Genomic DNA, 19078 nt, shown 5'->3' on the forward strand with positions numbered 1-19078 from the left:
GCCTACGATATCGACTATCTTGGCCAATTCTCTGCACACTTCCCTGCTTTCTTCACTTAAAGAGTAGGAACACTGTAGCTGTGTATCGACAACCATGAACAAGTATCTGTATCCCTGGATTAACGAAAACAGATCCCTGTTCGATTCCCCATACTGGCAATAAAGACGGATCAGGTTGAGCATCTGCCACAACACCTTCCAATCCGTCTCTTCCTTCTTTTCGTTCTCCTTCTGAGAAATATGACGATAATGGGACACCAAATCCTTCAATAGACGTGTCATTTCATTCTGGCTTAAGATTTTAGTATAATCGGGAATTACCTGAACCCCTGGGATTCGGTTTTTCGTGATGTATCGCTGCATCTCTCGTTTCAACTCAGTCTGGGGGATGACATTGTTGATGTGGAAAGGCTGGCGGGTATATGGGTTGATGGCCTCGTGTTTAGTCACCCAAATTGTCTCGAGTGTCCTGCGGTTGTATAGCAGCTGAGCAGGGTCTTCTGCATGCGGGAGTCGAATGGGATCGTAAGCAAATTCTTGGAAAAGCACATCCATATATTCTTGCGGAACACCATCTGAAGCCATTTCCGTATCGGTTAGCAAAGATAGATATGCATGCGGATCATTAGTAGTTTTGATCGACGGGTTTCTTATATAAGGATAACGTAGCATCTAAATTCCACGCAAGTTATGAGGTGGCGAGCCGACGGATCATGGAAACCTTGTCGAACGTTAAAGTGTGTTGTATATCAAACAAAACCCTAACCTAGGTCATATGAATTAATGTTATATGATCTAGGTCATACCATATGCAATGCTAGATTTAAAAAGGATTGAATTTATAGGCGAAGTGGTGAGTGTTTGTCTTCATGTTCACGCTAACCTATGGGCAATGTGAATTAATGTTATATGACCTGGGGCGTACCATATGCAATACTATATTTTAAAAGGATTGAATATATCCCAAGCGGTGAGTGTTTGTCTTCATGTTCATGATACATATCCAAGTTTTAGTTGACGTAACTCAAATATGTTTTGAAGTGTAGGTAATAAAACTTGCATGTCTACTCTTCCGTTTCTATTCTGGTTGTTGCTGTTTTTTTTTCTCTTTCTTTGTACATTTGAACTTTTTTTTCTTAATTCTGGTTTTGTTCTACTCGAGTGAGTTGAAAGAAGGGCCATTGTCTTTTCTTTCAAAAGCATTGTTGCAAACTCTTTTTCAAGTTTAATCAAATATGACAAATGAAGAGTTTAATCTTGGCTTTCCCTATTCTTAGGGTGCAATAGCAAGTTAATTTACTAAGGAAATGTATCCATAAAGCTTCCGAGAACCCTACTTTTATAATTCCACCTACATGTAAGCTCCTCAGAACCCTAGTTTTATAATTCCACCTAAACCTATAGACAATCATGGTAGATGAATGAAAGACCATGCTTTCATTTGTAAATTTATTGGCAATTGGCTTATAGAGAAAGAACTAGATCGTTGGATTACCCAAAAATGGCAACTTGAAGGAGACATAGACTTAAGATAAAGGTTTCGTTATAGTCATATTCTCTAACTTGGAGGATAAATCAATGATTTTCAAGGGGGGTCCATATTTATATAAAAATCTGGGATTATATATCCATCACTAGGAGGAATGCTTCTATCCAAACAAAGAGGAATTCTAGTGGGCACAAGTATGGGTACGACTATATTCTTTACCAGCTGATTTTTGGATTCAATAAATTCTGGACGGTATACGAAATGTTCTTGGTAGTTTTGTTAAAGTTTCATAGGTAATAAGAAGGAGAAGAAATATTTCATATGTTCGAATCAACATCTACATGAACATCTCAGAGCCTTTACACGATTCAATTAACCTAAACTATCAAGCCAAAATATGGTCTCAACCTTGGATTATGAACATATTCCTCTTCATTGTCCTCTATGTCATGAACATGATGATATTCTCATAGATTGTCCACTTAATAAGAACAGACATGAAAGTGTAGAATCTGTAGGTATCAATGGTTTTCAAAAAGTTTCATCCCAAAGAAGAAACTCTAAAATGAGGAATTTGAAAAATCTAGTGGTAACGCACGATAATAATGCTTTCAATGTGATAGAAAATATGGAGGAATATCCTAAGCTGGAAGGGATCAATGATGTTCCCATGATGGAGTCCATTCCAAACATGTAGTAACAAATACAAGTTAAACAACATGTGAAAAGGAAGACCCTAGAGGTTGATGTAAGCAAAGATAATCTATCATTGTTAAAAACCTTCTAGCTATCAAAGAAGTGGCTCTTCGAGTCAAACAAAACTATTATTCTTTACAAAAGGAGTATTAGTAGACCTCTTAAATGATTGGGCTATAAGAGATCTAGCAGAGATATCTATCGAGCAAAGTGAATAGCATGTGAAGGTGTTGATAGAATGGAAGACTTTAAAGCATTAGCATTCCAATGGAGCACCTGGGATTATTTGCTTAGAAGAACTTCAAGAAAAAGGTAAGGATCTGTTGGTGAAAGACTTGGTTAAAGATGATAACGGAAAGGGTGAATACTAAAGAGGGATACCCTACAAGAAATTTAGGAATACTTAGTGAAATCTTGACAAGCATCAACAATCTCTGATTACTTTCTTGTTGCCACTAAAAACCCACAATGAATATCATTTCTTGAAATATCCATGGTTTGAAGAAAGGGTAAATAGAGGTATTTACAAGACCAAATCAAAAAGGAGAAGCCAAAAGTAGTGATGATGTAGGAAACCAAACTAACTTGGGATAAACTCACAACGATTGTTGAGTCTTACTACAAAGGATGTCAATTCATGGTTATTCAAGCCCAAGATAGTTCAGGAGGAGTAGCCATTTATGAAATCTGTTGGAGGTGATTTTTCAAGATTGAAGAGCTACTTCATGTATTTTATAGGCTATTATTAGTACATTGGTACTAAGAAATTAGTAGCATTAACGATCAATTATGGGCCTCTGGTGGCTCATGATCGAAATATATCAGATTCGTTATCAGAGGTGACTTTAATATCACTTGTTCCTTAAATGAAAAGAAAGGAGGTATAGCGAAGTTGGATCAGAGTTCAGTAATATTTGTTGATCTTATTCATAATCTCAATCTAGTAGATCTTTTGACCATAAGTGGTATATCCACGTGGAATAGCATATGAGGAGGAAGATACTAGATTGCTAGTCATCTAGACTATTTTTGGGTGTTGACACAAGTAATACATAAAGATATCTTCATAGAAGCCACCATATCGCCTTTCCCGGTTTCAGATCATTTCCCACTCCACTTTGAACTCGAACTTAAGGAAACCCTAAAGAATTGGCCTTTTCATTTTGAAGCCTTCTGGTTATAGGCTCCAGACCTTCTCGATAAGGTTTGAGGATGATGGAAAGATATAAAGGTCAAAAGATGGAATAAGATGCATGAGTTCGAGCTTAAATTAAAGGTATTAAAACAAAGAATCAAATCTTGGAACAAAAAAAATGGAAATATCTTTGAAGAAAAAGAAAGATTAGAACAACAAATGCATGATTTGCAACAATGTATGATATTGAATGAAAGAAATTTAGACCTAGTAATGGAGGGGGATTTAATGCTACACCAACTAGAACAAAGGTGAAAGAAAGAGGAGATATTATGAAGACAAAATTCCAGAATTCAATGGTTGAAGGCATGAGAGTGAAACACGAAATTTTTCCACAAGTCAATGTTGCAACAAAAACACAATAACATAATCTTTTCCATTCTATGGGTAGATGGTACTCGCAAAATTATTCATAAGGATATTCAGGAGGATTTGATTAAATATAATCACGAAATTTTATCTGAAGCTCTAAATAATCTGTTGGAAAGGCAGAGGAGCCAAAACAAAAAATTCGCACACAAAACACATGAGTTGTGGCTCTTCTGTTGATCACACAAAAATTGATGATTACAATGAACCCGATGAAGGGTATTTAACCTTTTCCAACTAGCAACTCACCTAAAATAACTTGACATAAAACCACACATAAATTCAACTATGACTTAACTCAACTTGATTCAATGCCTAATTAACTCACTATCTAAATTTAGATAAATCTCCATGCAGGGGTTAATTAGCTATTTTAACAATCCCCCTTAATTACAACTGCTAAACTAAGGCATGACTCATGACAACTCAAACATGTTTGTTGGTCTATGTTTCATCTAGGCTTACAACACCCAAGTTTCTTCTATGAAAATCAAACACATCTTTTTTTAGTGACTTAGTAAATATCAGCCAATTGATCACTATGTTTACAAGGCTTCAAGTGAACTTCTCCATTGCTCACAAGTTCTATAATAAAATGATATCTAGTATCAATATGCTTTCTCTTTTGATGAAACACACTATTCTTGGATAGTGCAATTATTGAGATGTTGTCACAATATATCGTTGTTGATCCTTGTTGCTTTTGCTTAAGTCCATCAAATACTCTTCTTAACCATATTTCTTGACATGTTGCTGATGTTGTTGCTACATATTTTTCTTCTACTCACGAAAGTATCACAATTGCATACTTCTTAGATGCCCACAAAATCACACCTGAACAATGATGGAATACATAACCGAAAGTGCTCTTCCTATCATCCAAATTTCCTAAAAAATCACTGTCTCTGTACCCATTCAAATCCTTATTTTTTATGCCTTCATACATGCCACAATCTCTAGTTCCTACTATGTATCTCCAAATTCTTTTTCCTACACTCTAATGTGTGTCTTCTGGAGTCTCCATAAATCTAGAAATCAAACTCACTCCGTGCATAATATCTGGTCTTGAAGCTGTGAGATACATGAGACTGCCAATCAATCTTTTGAATAGAGTTGGATTGAAGTCTGATCCTTCATCATCCTTGCCTAAGTTTGTACCTGTTGCAATGTGTAGGGATAGGTTTTCAATTCTCCATCCTAAATCTTTTCAGCAAATCTCTAGCATATTTATTTTGACAAATAAAAATTCCTTTTTCATATTGCTCAACTTCTATGCCAATAAAATATTTCATGAGACCAAGATTTTTCATCTCAAATTATTTCATCATGACTTCTTTAAATCCATTCAATTCAAAGTCACCTTTATAAATCATGTTATCAACATATAAGCAAACAATCAAAATTTTTCCATGCTCATTTACCTTTGTGTACAAGGTAGGCTCAATGTTGCTTTTGCAAAATCCATTATTGATCATGTAGTTGTCAATTCTACTATACCAAGCTCTAGGTGCTTGCTTAAGTCCATAGAGCGCTTTCTTCAACCTATCAAATTTATCTTCTTTACCTTCAACTTCATAACCTGGAGGTTGCTCCATATAAATTTATTCTTCTATAATTCCATTCAAGAAGGATGATTTGACATCCATCTGATATACTTTCCACATGTTCTGAGTTATTGTTGCTATAACTACTCTTACAGTATCTGATCTAGCTACTCGAACAAACGTTTCTCAAAAATCTATTCTTGGTTGCTATGAGAATCCTTTTGCTACAAGTATTTCTTTAAATATGCCAATTTCACCTTTCTCATTCAACTTTGTCTTGTACACCCATTTCACACCAATGAGATTTTTTTCCTTTGGAAAATCAACCAAATTTCATGTATCATTCTTTTCAATAGCTTCAATTTCTTCATCCATGGCTTGCACCCAATTTTCATCTCTGATTTCTTCTTCAAACAGAGAAGATTGTAATGACAACAGTGCAAAATTTGAACTAACATCCAAATCATCATAAATATCTTTTAGAATTATTATCTTTCTCTTACCATTGTTTGACTCATCTCCTCATTGATTGCTGGGAGAATCTCGATCTGTTGATCTGCTTGAAGATCCCTGTTGCTTAGAAAATATTGGAGTCCTTGTTGGTGTGTCTATTTTTGGTGTCTTCACTTGTGATTCTTGCTACTCCTTTTCTGCTACATGATCTTCTTCTATTAGTGGCACTTGTGCATCAAATTGTTTGTTTTTCCTACCATTCCATGACTCTTGTTTTTTGAACACACCATCTCTGCTAATTATGGTCTTCTTCATGAAAGGGTTATACAATTTGTAAACTTTTTCTTTCTCACTATAACTATTAAATATGAATTTTTCACTATTATCATCCAATTTTCCTCTTAGCTCTTTAGGCACATGTTCATAGGCTACACATCCAAACACTCTGAGATGAGATACACTGCAGGACATACCTAACCATGCTTCTTTTGGTACTATGTTCATGACACTCTTTGTAAGAGCTTTATTTATCTCATAGACAACACATGCAACTCAATACTCATTAGACAAGTTTCTTCCTTTCAACATGCTCCTTGCCATGTTCATAATGGTTTTATTTTTTCTCTCTGCTGCACCATTCTACTGTGGTGTGTGACTTTTTGTAAATTTCCTTCTAATTCCATGTTGTTTGTAGTACTCATTGAATGCCTTCGAATCATATTCTCCACTGCGATATGACCTCAATACCTTGATTTGTCGATCACTTTGTTTCTCTACTAAGGCTTTGAATTCTTTGAACTTTCAAAATTTCTAGACTTCTGCTTCAAGAAGTAAACCCAAGTATTTCTATTATAGTCATCAATGAAGGTGAGGAAGTAAAAACTTCCACCATTGATTTTGTCCTCATAGGTCCACACAAGTTTGTATGCACTAGCTCAAGTGGTTTCTTTGCTTTGTATGCAACTCCCTTTGGAAAACTTTCATGGTGTTGCTTTCCCAAGATACAACACTCAGAAGTACTAGCAGGTTCCTTGATGGGAGGTAATCCTCTGATCATCTATTTTTGTTGTAAAAATCTTAAAACAAAAAAGTGCAAGTGCCCAAACTATTAGTGCCATAAATTAGAACATGCAACTGTAAAATATTTGACATGATCATTGTAATTCATGACTAGAGGAAAGAGTATATTCCTCATCATCTACACCTTTTCTATTAGTTGCTTGCTTGGGGTCTTGTCATATATAACACACTTGTGTCCTTGAAAGATAACTTTGTATCCTTTCTGTATCAATTGACCAACACTTATCAAATTACATTTAAGACCAGGTACATAATACACCTCTAATATTGCCTTTGACTCCCGCTTCTTGGTCGGAATGTTGACCTTTCATTTTCCATCTACATCCACTATCTTGTCAATCCCCAACTTTACCTATGTCCTCAAATATTGATCCAAATTTTCAACCAAATTCTTGTTGTCTGTCATGTAGTTACTGCAACCACTATCTAATAGCCACACATTATGAAAAGGTTCATGCATGGTATGGCAAGCTAGGAACATTGATTTAGTTCTATTTGTAGTGACATTAGTTCCTTGGTTTCCTTGATTGGCTATCCTTGATACAAATTTAAACAAAAACGCAACAAATTACAAATATATCCATAAATACAAAGATGTATCAAAAATAACACTCCATTTCACTACCTCGGGCGATGGTAGCTTATCTATGAGAAGAGATGTGGCTATTACATGCCTCTGAATTGTGTTACAATGAGGCGTGAAGACCTATTTATTATTGATAAACAATGGAAAACCCTAAACATCCAAAACCCTAACCCTAGGAGATGAAGCACGAAAACTATAGGCCCCGTTTAGGTAATTTGGTACATCAACTTCCCAAGGTCATAACTTTGGCATACGATCTCCATTTGATGTGCACAATACCTCGTTAGAAATATATATCTGAGGAATACAACTTCCAACTGGGCAATGCTCGTCAAATAGACTGGTTAGGGCCCAAAAAAACATCATTTAGGGCCTCAAAAATGGCTCTAGAAGTTCACGACCCGGTGGGGGTTCTAGTGGAATAGGTGGGTGGCTAACAACATCCACCTGGATCAATCCTCTTCCTGAAATCATTGGCATAGTGCCCAACTTTGTTACGGTAATAACATCTCACCTTCGATTATTGTTGAAGCTTTTGTTGTTGCTTCCACTTTCATGTTCATGCTCTTCTCGTCCATCTCTCTAACCACCATGTCTCCCGCCATGTCCTCTGCCTCTCATTCTACTTCTACGTCGACCTCTCTCTCTTGGAATATAAACCTGACTTATGAAAGTGGTCTAAAGTGGAATCCTCATTTCTATCTATCCTTGCCTCATGTCATATAAGTGATCCCATCATCTCATCAACTGTCAATGATTTCAAATCCTTGGCTTCTTCTATGGTTGCTACCACAACATCAAATTTGGTAGACAAATATCTTAGGACCTACTCAACCACTATTTGATCTTTAATTTCCTTGCCATAAATTTCTAACTGATTTAAAATAGTCATGACTCAATTCATAAAAGAATCGATGTCCTTTGTCTCCTTCATCTGCGGACTTTCAAAATTCCTACCAGTATTCTGCAACTTAACAATATTGACTTTTTCCATACCTTTATAGCTTGTCGCCAAGGTCTCCCATGCTTCCTTTGTTGAAGATTTGATCATAATTTTATGGAACACTGCTCGGTTCACTCCTTGTTGGATAAGCTACAATGCTTGTGCATTCTTCTTTTTGCCTTTCTTCCATATCTCCCTCTCTACATTAGTGAGAGCTTGTTCTTCTGCTTCATCCTTGGGTTCTAAAAACCCAAACTAGACATAATCCCAAACATCATGAGCCTGCAACATGGTCACCATATTAATGACCCACACATCATAATCCTTCCTTGTAAACAGTGGAAACTGGAACTGGAAATTTGAGAAAACCATCTTTTTTCAATAAATTCCTCTTAAAAAACTTTAATATACCTTTTTAAAAAACCTTTTAAATAAAAACTATATTAAAATCTTTTCCAATACTTTAGTTTTCAAAAAACAACTTTATAACTCTTTTTTAATAAGCCCGAGTATTTGTTTTTATAAAAAAAAAAAACAAAAAAAACACTTTTACAAACTTGAGCGACCCACGTGACATGCATTAACAAAACCTGACTCGTATTTAGTTGTGATAACCCATGTGACTTTTTTCAAGCGTTTAAAAACAAACTGACTTGTATTTATTTACTATCAACACAACACTTCTTTCGACGGGGCTCTCAAGCATTGATCCGAAAAAAGTAGAAAGTCATAAGTTTACTCAATTCAAGGTAGCTTATTATAGAAGGGGTGGAGCATCGATCCAAAAATACTTAATTATTTTACTATTTTGTTGCACACTAATTATTTGATAATTTTGCAAATTGAAAAAATCACCAATCTTTTTCACTTGCTCCTCTTCTTGACCCGCTTTGTTGGCTCCATGGATATTGTGATCCTTTCTCAGCTCTGGTACCAATTTGCTACAAAGGAAGAGGAACCAAAACACAAATTTCACACACAAAACACACGAGTAGCAGCTCTTCTATTGATCACACAAAACTTGATGGTTACAATGAACCCTATGAAGGGTATTTAACCTTTTCCAACTAGTGAGTCACCTAAAATAACTTAACATGCAACCACACGCTAAATTCAACTATGACTTAACTCGAATTGACTCAACACTCAGTTAACTTACTCTCTAATTTTAGATAAATCTCCATGCGGGAGTTAATTATCTATTTTAACATAATCATTGGGATCATATCAATCAAATTTTGTAGGGAATCCCTCATCTAATTACAGTGGATCAAAACATAGCTTTAATGTGACTTATTTCGTTATAAGAGGTGGAATTGGTGGTGATGGGCATGCCTAAAACTAAAGCACTCGGACTTTATGTTTTCATGGATAACTTTTATCAAGCATTTTGGTCGTTCCTAAGACAAAATATATATGAAATTGTGGAAGAATCCAAGCAATCATAGTCAATATGGAGATGATTGAACACAATTTTTATTTCCCCGATACCCAAATAAGATTTCTCTAAGGATCCAAAAGGTTTTCTCCAAATATATTTACACAACGTGACATATAAAATTATCTCTACAATCGTGATGAAACATTTGAAGCCATTACTCTCCTAGCTTATTTCACCTGAAGAAATAGGTTTTATAGAAGGAAGGAAAATCATGGATGGAATTTATACAGCTCAAGCAATTACTCATTCTCTCAAGACTACAAAAAAACAAGGTATATTAATTATATTGTATCTATCTAGAGCATATGATCATTTATGTTAGAGCTATTCAATATAGGTGTTACAAGCTTCTTGGTTTTTATCCCAATGGATTACATGGTTTTATTCACTAATCTCCCCCCTTTCTTTTCATTTTTAACTAATGGGTCGCCAACATCAACCTTTCACTTGTCACGAGGTTTGAGATAGAGAGACCTCTTATCTCATTTTGTCTTTATATTAGCAATAGAAGGATTTGGCACAATGTTAAAGAAATCCCACTCACAAGGTCAACTTAGAGGTCTCTCTTTGTTTGGTAAGGATCTCCCCCTCATTTACCAATAGTTTGTAGATGATATTTGTTTATTTTTTCTTCCTACTCTTCATGAAGCTAAAAGAATTAAAAATATTTTGAAGGCATTTGCTGAAGCTTTAAGGACTCTGATCTTGTCGGGAAATCTAGTGTCCACTCGGATCTGCTAGTCCCACTAAGACTGGTAGCTATCTTAGAAACAAACAAACTAAAACCACTTTCGTTTTCCTTTATGAGAAGTAGATAACAGTGGAATGAAGCACACCAACCTCAGTCTGGCGCTTCGTTCCTTGCTTGATTCCTCTCCTTTCTGATAGATCCTTGCCACTTCTCCTTCGTCTACCCAGCTTCAAAGAGCACCTATGAAATCAAAGCAACATAATACTATCGAAAAAAATAGATCTACAATCATAAACAATATAGGACCAGATATATATTGACCACACAAAGGCATATATCATCAAACATACAAGGATGTGGAGGAAAACTTGAATAGCTTTATTAATAATCAAGAATAGCAAAGAGGATTACAACCAATTGTTCTAACCCAGCGTCATCCTCCAGCATGAAAGCCCTTCTTTCACCTCATGAAAAGCTTAGATCACCCAACACTATGATATTCCAACAAGAAACCAACAACACTTCCTTACAAGATACAAAATTCTAGCCTCTGGATCTCTGGGATGAGGGATCCATATATATATGATTACAGGGGGGTGAGCCAGCTTCTGGGATTTGATTAGTGTCCTCTCTCTGATAGTTCTTGATTCCGCTTGGAGATTGATGATCTCGTACTCATCCCTGGGGGAATTCAGAGAGGCAAGTGTCACAGGAGAAGTTTCTGGAAGATTCCATGATCATCCACCTCGCAAACTGTCTCTGCCATTTGTCCACTCTCTCCCATCGCACCCCATAGAAGGGTTTTTCAGTATGCATCGCACCTCCCATGTGCATTTAGGTGGGATGCATCGCACTTTGACCATGAAGCAGGTGAGATGGTCCAGTTTTGACTAGTTCTGAGTAGTTTTTCATGGAGAACTTCTGGGAGGTGATGTAATTAGCCAACCTTGTTCTTTTTATGGGATGGAACAACACTTTTAGGGACTTAGGAGCCCTTGGTTTATGGACATGTTTGATTGGGGTTGCAGTGCCCAAAAATTTCTATAACAGTTGCCCCCTAAAGCATGCGGTCGTTAATCTTTTGATGTCGGGTGAAATGCTTTATCATGAGGATCTGAAGTTTTTTCAAGCTGGAAGGCGACCTATAATAAGATACAATACAATACATTATCTTCATAATAATTTTCATGATCTAGCTGAGGCGGGCATTCCCATGCTCAACTTTATAAATTCATTTTCATGTACATAAGACAGACAACCGTCTGCGCGGGAGACTGATGATTCAGATAGAGTCATCATCCTTTGATTCAGATGATCATCTGTGCAACAACAATGTACATTTGATGTCTTTATTTTCCTGAAACATATCGCAGCTCAGATGGATTAAACAAGATCTTGGGTCTTCAAACTCGTTCAATCTTCACTTGGAGTACAAGTCGATCCATGTGAAAGATGTTCTAGAGTCGAACATGGAAAGACATCACCTGATTACCAACCAATGATGTAAGTTGTTAACAGACACGAGAGGAATCATCGATAATGATGATGACCCTCAAGGTACTACAGTACAATTCGCAGGGTGTGAATAAGGGACTTGGTGTTGAACACCATGCAAAATCTTTCGGTCGAAGGCCATTGATGTAAACCTGTCGCCAGAAGTGAGAAACTTTTCATTGAGGCATGCAAGCTTCAAAGTACTGAAAGGGTTGTTCCTAATTCGACTTCTGGGATAATGAGCTGATGTCGACAAGAAGTGACCCACCGTAGGAGGGCCTTAATGAATCCCAAATCTACGACACGGAACGGAGTAAATGATTTTGGAGGTGAAAAAGGTTTGATGATATAGGGTTCAGGGTGGCGGTCATGAAAGAATGGAGTGTGAATGTATTGCAGTGGATGAGACACAGGTGAATTCTCTAAGCGACTTCTCTTGAACATACCGGCAACACTAAAATGATGGATTGGTAGTGTTAACCCCAAATGTGGATGGTGTGATGGACCAATGGTGATATGACCAGTGAACGGAACAACCCAACCCGACTCGGATGCGGAGTGAAAGTGCCATGTTCAATAGCGACTTGCTACCAATAAAGTTTCTTCAAGTTTTTCTTCCCAAATTTTCCCCAGTCATTGCTGACCAGTACCTCTTTATTTTTGTCAATCTTGAGGAGGATACCATATGCTTGTTCTATAATTTGCCCTTCAAGCAAACCCGTCGCTATATTTTAACGAGCCTAGTGACGGTGAAACTCGTTCTTGTCTGTACGGACAAGTTTGTCGCTATTCGGTTTTAACGAGTTTAACGACAAAGATAACTCGGTCCTTTTCAATTTTAGAGAGTCTGAAAAGGGACATAAAGGAAACTCCAATGATCCTTTTTCATCATATAATCCCTTAAGTCCGAAAAAGTATAAAATAATACAAAAGGGATGAATTTTCGGTAATTTTAACGAGTCGAACAAGACAAGCACTCGATCTTTTTGTGTAATAATCCCTCAAGTCCAAAAAGATTAAAATCTAGAGGAGGGATAGCACTTCTGGTCGCTTTAATGAGCTGGAGAGGCCAATTGCTTGGCAATCTTTTCATATTTTACGAGTCAGTTGAAAAGAGCTTAAAGGAGACTCGTTTTTTGAGGAACGAGTGATAATTTCGGGTAGCAGCTGATTCCAGGTACGATTCAGAATTTTCCAGTCACGGCACTGTCACAAGGATGGCTAACAGGATCACTCTTCACAGTTGTTCCTCAAAAGGGGTAAACAATCAAATGGAGGTGAATGATTGGCTAAAACAGAGTGGAGGTGATGATGAGAACATGACCAAGGCTCAAAAGCTGATGATAATGCATTCACAATGGTTATTTACCAGAAATTGGTTCATTTTTTAATGATCTTAAACTTTGGGGGAACGTTTGTTCATTGCTTATGTTTAATTTTTAACGAGCTTGAACTCCGCGTAAAAACTGCTCATGGCGGGTTTATTTTTTAACGAGCTTCAACCCCGCGGTAACACTGCTCGCACCAGTCTTATAATAAGGATGTCTCATCTAAGATGCCATTTTTTATGGAGCTTTCACCTTACAAAGCTTTGAACAATGTAAACTTTGAAATGGGAACTATAAACTCAAAACGGGAACTCTGGCCAAAAAACCCCAAAAGAACATCAAAAACAGTGCTAAAAACGAAAAGTGTGTATACTGGAACGATGTTTTTTTTTTTAGGTGTCAATTTTGAACGTGTTTTAATTATGGCGGTGACTACGAAATTTACTACGAAATTTTCGTGCAAAATATAGCTTCAAAACGAAAGTGATGATACTAGAATAATGATTTTTTTTTTTAGGGTCAATTTTCAAACTTTTTAAAAAATGCTAATAAAACCAATTTTTTATGTCTCAAACAAAGTGAATTTTTAAGGAAAAAACACATTAATGTTTCTGGTAGAATATCATTTTTCTTTCCTAAGTATAAATTTAACATGTTTTCAACCACACCATGCTAGATACAAAAGAAATTGAAATTTTTTCAACTATAAAATTAAAAAACCATGACATTATGAACAAATTATATCACTGAATGAAATCAAAAGTCTTTATTTATATACTGAATAAAACAGACATTATATCTCTAATTTGATATTGCATTGTAGATATTTAAACAATAAAATTTATCATACTTAAGACATAATCCAACAACATAAAAATGCTTCATAACTTCTCATTTAACAACATATGGAAAACATTAATTTTATTTGAAGATATGATGCATACATCAGTTATATAATCTGTCTTAAACAATTATTCAAAATCACTCATATTTTCTTGCACACCATCACAATTCACATCTTCAGATGAGTGACTAGATGCTGACGAAGATGTTCCATATTCTTCTCTTTCATCAGCTAGTGCCCCATTTGAGTCCACATGCATGCCCAACATTCCAGGTTTCAAAATTCTTCTAGATCTACGACTGGTTTCAACACACTCCCATGTCAACATTATTCCTTCTGGTAACAACCTTTTCAGAATCTTTGTCGTCTTGAAGCGAAGAGTTCCTCTCTTTGTTAAATTGAAGTCATAAACAAGTATGTCAACATCCTCCAATTGTAATATGTCTGTGCGGCGGCGATTTATATTTGTACCCTTTCTTTTTCTTTTTCCACCATTTTTTTTGTCAACTACCATCTCTGGCTTATACACACCATTGAATGGGTGTGTATTTGTGGCATACCAATGTACTTCAACACTTGTAACATCTTCATTTTCTGTAAATACCTTTATAACTTTAGCAACCCAAAATGGATAACCTTTGGGATCTCCATCTGCTAGCACTGCAATCATGCAACCCTCCTTAATATCATGTACTGAACCCCTATAAAGGTCTTCCATAGCTTCATGTTGTGCACGAGATCTTCTGGAACCAATATACATCTCTCTTTCCATTGCCTGTGAAGAAGTAATAATACCTTGAGTTTGTTGTTGTTCAACAATGTTTACCTCCTCTTGTTCATTTGACACATTTTGTGGCCAAATAAATGGATTTTTCAAAGGTATATCTTCATTGGTTGTTGTTGAAATGATATCACTTTGATTATTGAAAAATGACTCCCACCAAACTAAATCAGCAATGTCAAAGTACTCATATGTATATCTAATACATTTTTTAATTTCTTCTAGGCAATCAGAATAATTTATATGTCTATTCTATCTGCGTGCATTCTGAACTTCACCAACTGATTGTAATAACAATATTTTTGATGCAAATATTGGACGATCTGGAATGAACTTCAAAAATTGCAAACCTGATGACGGTGCCCATTCTGTAGTAGTTGAAAACTTCTTGCCCCATATTAGTGTTTTCCCATCAATTTTTTTTATACGAAATTGATGTTGGAAGCTAATATCATTAAGTTGTTCAATGCATTTCCCCTCACCATATGATCCTAGAATAAACCTTCGCATGTCAACAGTTTCTTCCAACACTTCAAAAGCAGGGTCTGGCATGTATGATTTCTTAATACATTCAATTAGTGATGGCAAGCTCCCAACTTCCTTCCTCCTCAATGTGACTGAAAAACGACTGAACATATGATCAATATGGTCATGAGTGTGCCCAACAAGAAGGAAACCAACCTTTACCTTTTGAAAAATTCTCAATTCAACAAGCATGTTCAGATACCCAAAAACAACCTGATTTTTGTTTTCACGGCAAGTGTTGTCCAATTGTAGATGCAAAACTTCAGGAAGATTACCAGACCAATGAGAAATCACATCATGAATTATGGTTATGGTCAGATTTTCATCATTATGAATATTTGGAGCTGTGAAGTACACCCTTGGCAACATTTTCCCATTGAAGACCATACAACCGACCAAGTGAAACTGAATAAAATTTTCCTCTTGTAGATTTTTGGGTGTGCGAACAAAATGTGGTAAAAGTGTTTTCTTCTGGTCCATACCATCAATTATCAAACCCAAATATTTATTTGGATTATCATAACACTTCTTTCGATGCTTGTACAACTTCTTCCTTTCATTTGTTTGTTGTTCGCGATGCTCCTGAAGTTCTTTGACAATTAAATCTACACAACATAAAAGAAATTCATTAAGAAATATGTTTTCATAGTTGATGACTATACAATTTTAAAAGTAAAAGTTATGAACAATTACCTTTTTCTGAGCCTTCATATTTGTCCCTTTTTTATTTAAGAGAAGCACATGTACTCCAAATCCCCATCCTTGTCTTCTTAGGAATACGAACATTATTGAATTCTTTCTTCCATATCTTCACAAAATATTGATATGTAATAATTGGCCCTGTCCCTCAACACTTTCTGCATATTCTTTGTATAAGTTGTAGATTTCTCGTCTTGAAAAATTATCTGGAATATGTATTGTCTCTCTATTTGGCATACACTCTCCGTGCTTTGAAAATAAATCTTTCATCCATGACATTGCAGTATTTGATAATGGCCCAAACTGTCTTTTATAACGTACTTCTGAATAAAATGTGGGATCCTTTTCCAAATTTTCTTGAATTCTTGAGAGACGAAAATTCCCAATTGAATGAAACATTTTGAAAGCTTTTCTACACAATAATAAATTCCTAATATGATAATCATAACCTGACAATGTAGATTGCATGCAGCCAACTAAATATGAGTTTTTCATGCTTTTATTCATTGACAAATATCTCTTCCTGCTCTCTAATGCAAATGTGAAATCCATACGTTTCAAGCAATTTTTTTGGCAACATTCACTTGAAATGAGAGCGCTGATAGAACTTCTTCTCGTCAGATTTTCTGCTCTACCCCTTATATAGCTAGAATAGTTTGCATTGATACGAAAAGGTCTACTCCTACTCCTCGGTACAATATTTCTTGGCAACATCTCCATCATTGGATCATCATTTTTATAAGGATTTTCATCATCATTAAGAGGAATGTTATCCACACTATGATCAGCTCTGATTTTCAAATTTTGACTGAGAGGATACCCTTCAACTTCCCCTTCTTTAGTGCTACTGTCATTGTCCTTAGAATTCAGACTAAATGGAAAATCTGACTCGATGTTTAATGGATATTCTTCCTCATGTACATTGTCAGTGCTACTCTCATAGTCCATAGAATTAGGACTATGTTGAAAATGTGGCTGTTTACTTATTGAAGATGCTACATCCTGTTCTTTGTCACTTCTACCTTTATACTGATTAGAATTAGCACTAACTGCATCATCTTGTTCTTCATCACTGCTGCTCTCATAGTCCTTAGAATCAGGACTAAGAGGACATTGTGATACTCCAATCTTTTGAAAATCATCATCCCGCGCTTCATCACTACTGCTCTCATAGTCCTTAGAATCAGGACTAAGAGGACATTGTGATACTCCAATATTTTGAAAATCATCATCCCGCGCTTCATCACTGCTGCTCTCATAGTCCTTAGAATCAGGACTAAGAGGACATTGTGATACTCCAATCTTTTGAAAATCATCATCCCACGCTTCATCACTGCTGCTCTCATAGTCCTTAGAATCAGGACTAAGAGGACATTGTGATACTCCAATCTTTTGAAAATCATCATCCCGCGCTTCATCACCGCTGCTCTCATAGTCCTTAGAATTAGGACTAACTGGACACTTTGACACTCCATTCTTTTGAAATTCATTATCACACTCATCATCACTGCTGCTCTCATAGTCCTTATAAATAGGACTAAGTGGACACTTTGACACTCCATTTTTTTTAAATTCATTATCACACTTTTCATCACTACTGCTCTCATAGTCCTTAGAATTAGGACTAAGTGGACACCGTGACACTCCATTATTTTGAAATTCGCCATCATGCACGTCAAAACTGCTGCTCTCATAGTCTTCAGAATTAGGACTGAGTGGACACCGTGACCCTCCATTCTTTTGAACTTTACCATCACACTCTTCAAAACTGCTACTCTCATAGTCCTCAGAATTAGGACTAAGTGGACATTGTGACACTCCATTCTTTTGAACTTCAACATCATGCTCTTCATCACCATGGGTTTTTGTGCTTGATAATTAGGTACAACACTAGCATGCTGCCTTCAAAAAGAAAGAAATTGTATTGCAATTGAGAAAGATCCATTACAATGCAATTTCATTCAGCAAAGAATTAATGCTCTTCAATTTCTTCCAGATGCAATGCAAGAAATTGGGTTGAAGAAAGGGGACTTTAGTGAATCACGTGTGGCAAAAAAGGCAAAGGAACCCCAACCACCATTACATGGAATGTTTGGAAAGACATATATTGGTAGATTTGCAGACATCAAAGACCCATTAGAAGAGGAAATTGCGCAAAAGGAAGCAGAAAATATTGTGGAAGATGACAATGATGAACCTCTAGAGGACGAAGAGTTTGGATTACGTGACATTGTTGATTAAATTTAAGTTATACCTGGAAATCAAGCTTTGCAATGTTTTGACTCTGACATTTCATGAAAAGAATAATCAATGAATTAAAGTTGTTATGTGTTCAATATTTGTAATTTGTGATTTTCGCATTGATTTTTAAGTTAATTATTATTTTTTGAAAAAAAAGTTGTTATTATTATTTTTTTGACATGAAATTCATAAAAAAAACTATTATTTGACCATTTTTAGTTAATATTTTTGTATAAAAATTGTGATTTTAGAATGTTAATTCTAGCAAAAAATTATCAAAACATTTAGTTTTTTTGTTATATTTATGTTAAAAATGGTTATTTTTATGTCCATTGTTAAAAAATGTTGTTTTTTAGAAACAATTATTTCATGTGGATTGAAAAATTAATTAAGGATGTATAAATATGTAGATTATCTAAAATTCAAACTATCGACTTTCTAATTTAAAAACGCAAAACAGTAAAAACCCCACTATAAAAAATAAAAAATTAAGATAGAGAACAAGAAAATATGAATAAAATGACCACTTCAAAAACTATCAAATTTAGAAAATAATTTTTTACATTTCACACACTAGAAAATTTAAAGTCAAAAAATAGGTCTTTTAAAAAAGGGTGTGATGCAGAATACTCACTTTTTAAAATCAGCATGAAAATCACTACCATTCTAAAACTTAATG

Source organism: Pinus tabuliformis, chromosome 1_1 (assembly GCF_031772625.1).
Source record: "Pinus tabuliformis cultivar Carrire ecotype Pingquan chromosome 1_1, CPIR1, whole genome shotgun sequence".
Lineage (NCBI taxonomy): Eukaryota > Viridiplantae > Streptophyta > Pinopsida > Pinales > Pinaceae > Pinus > Pinus tabuliformis.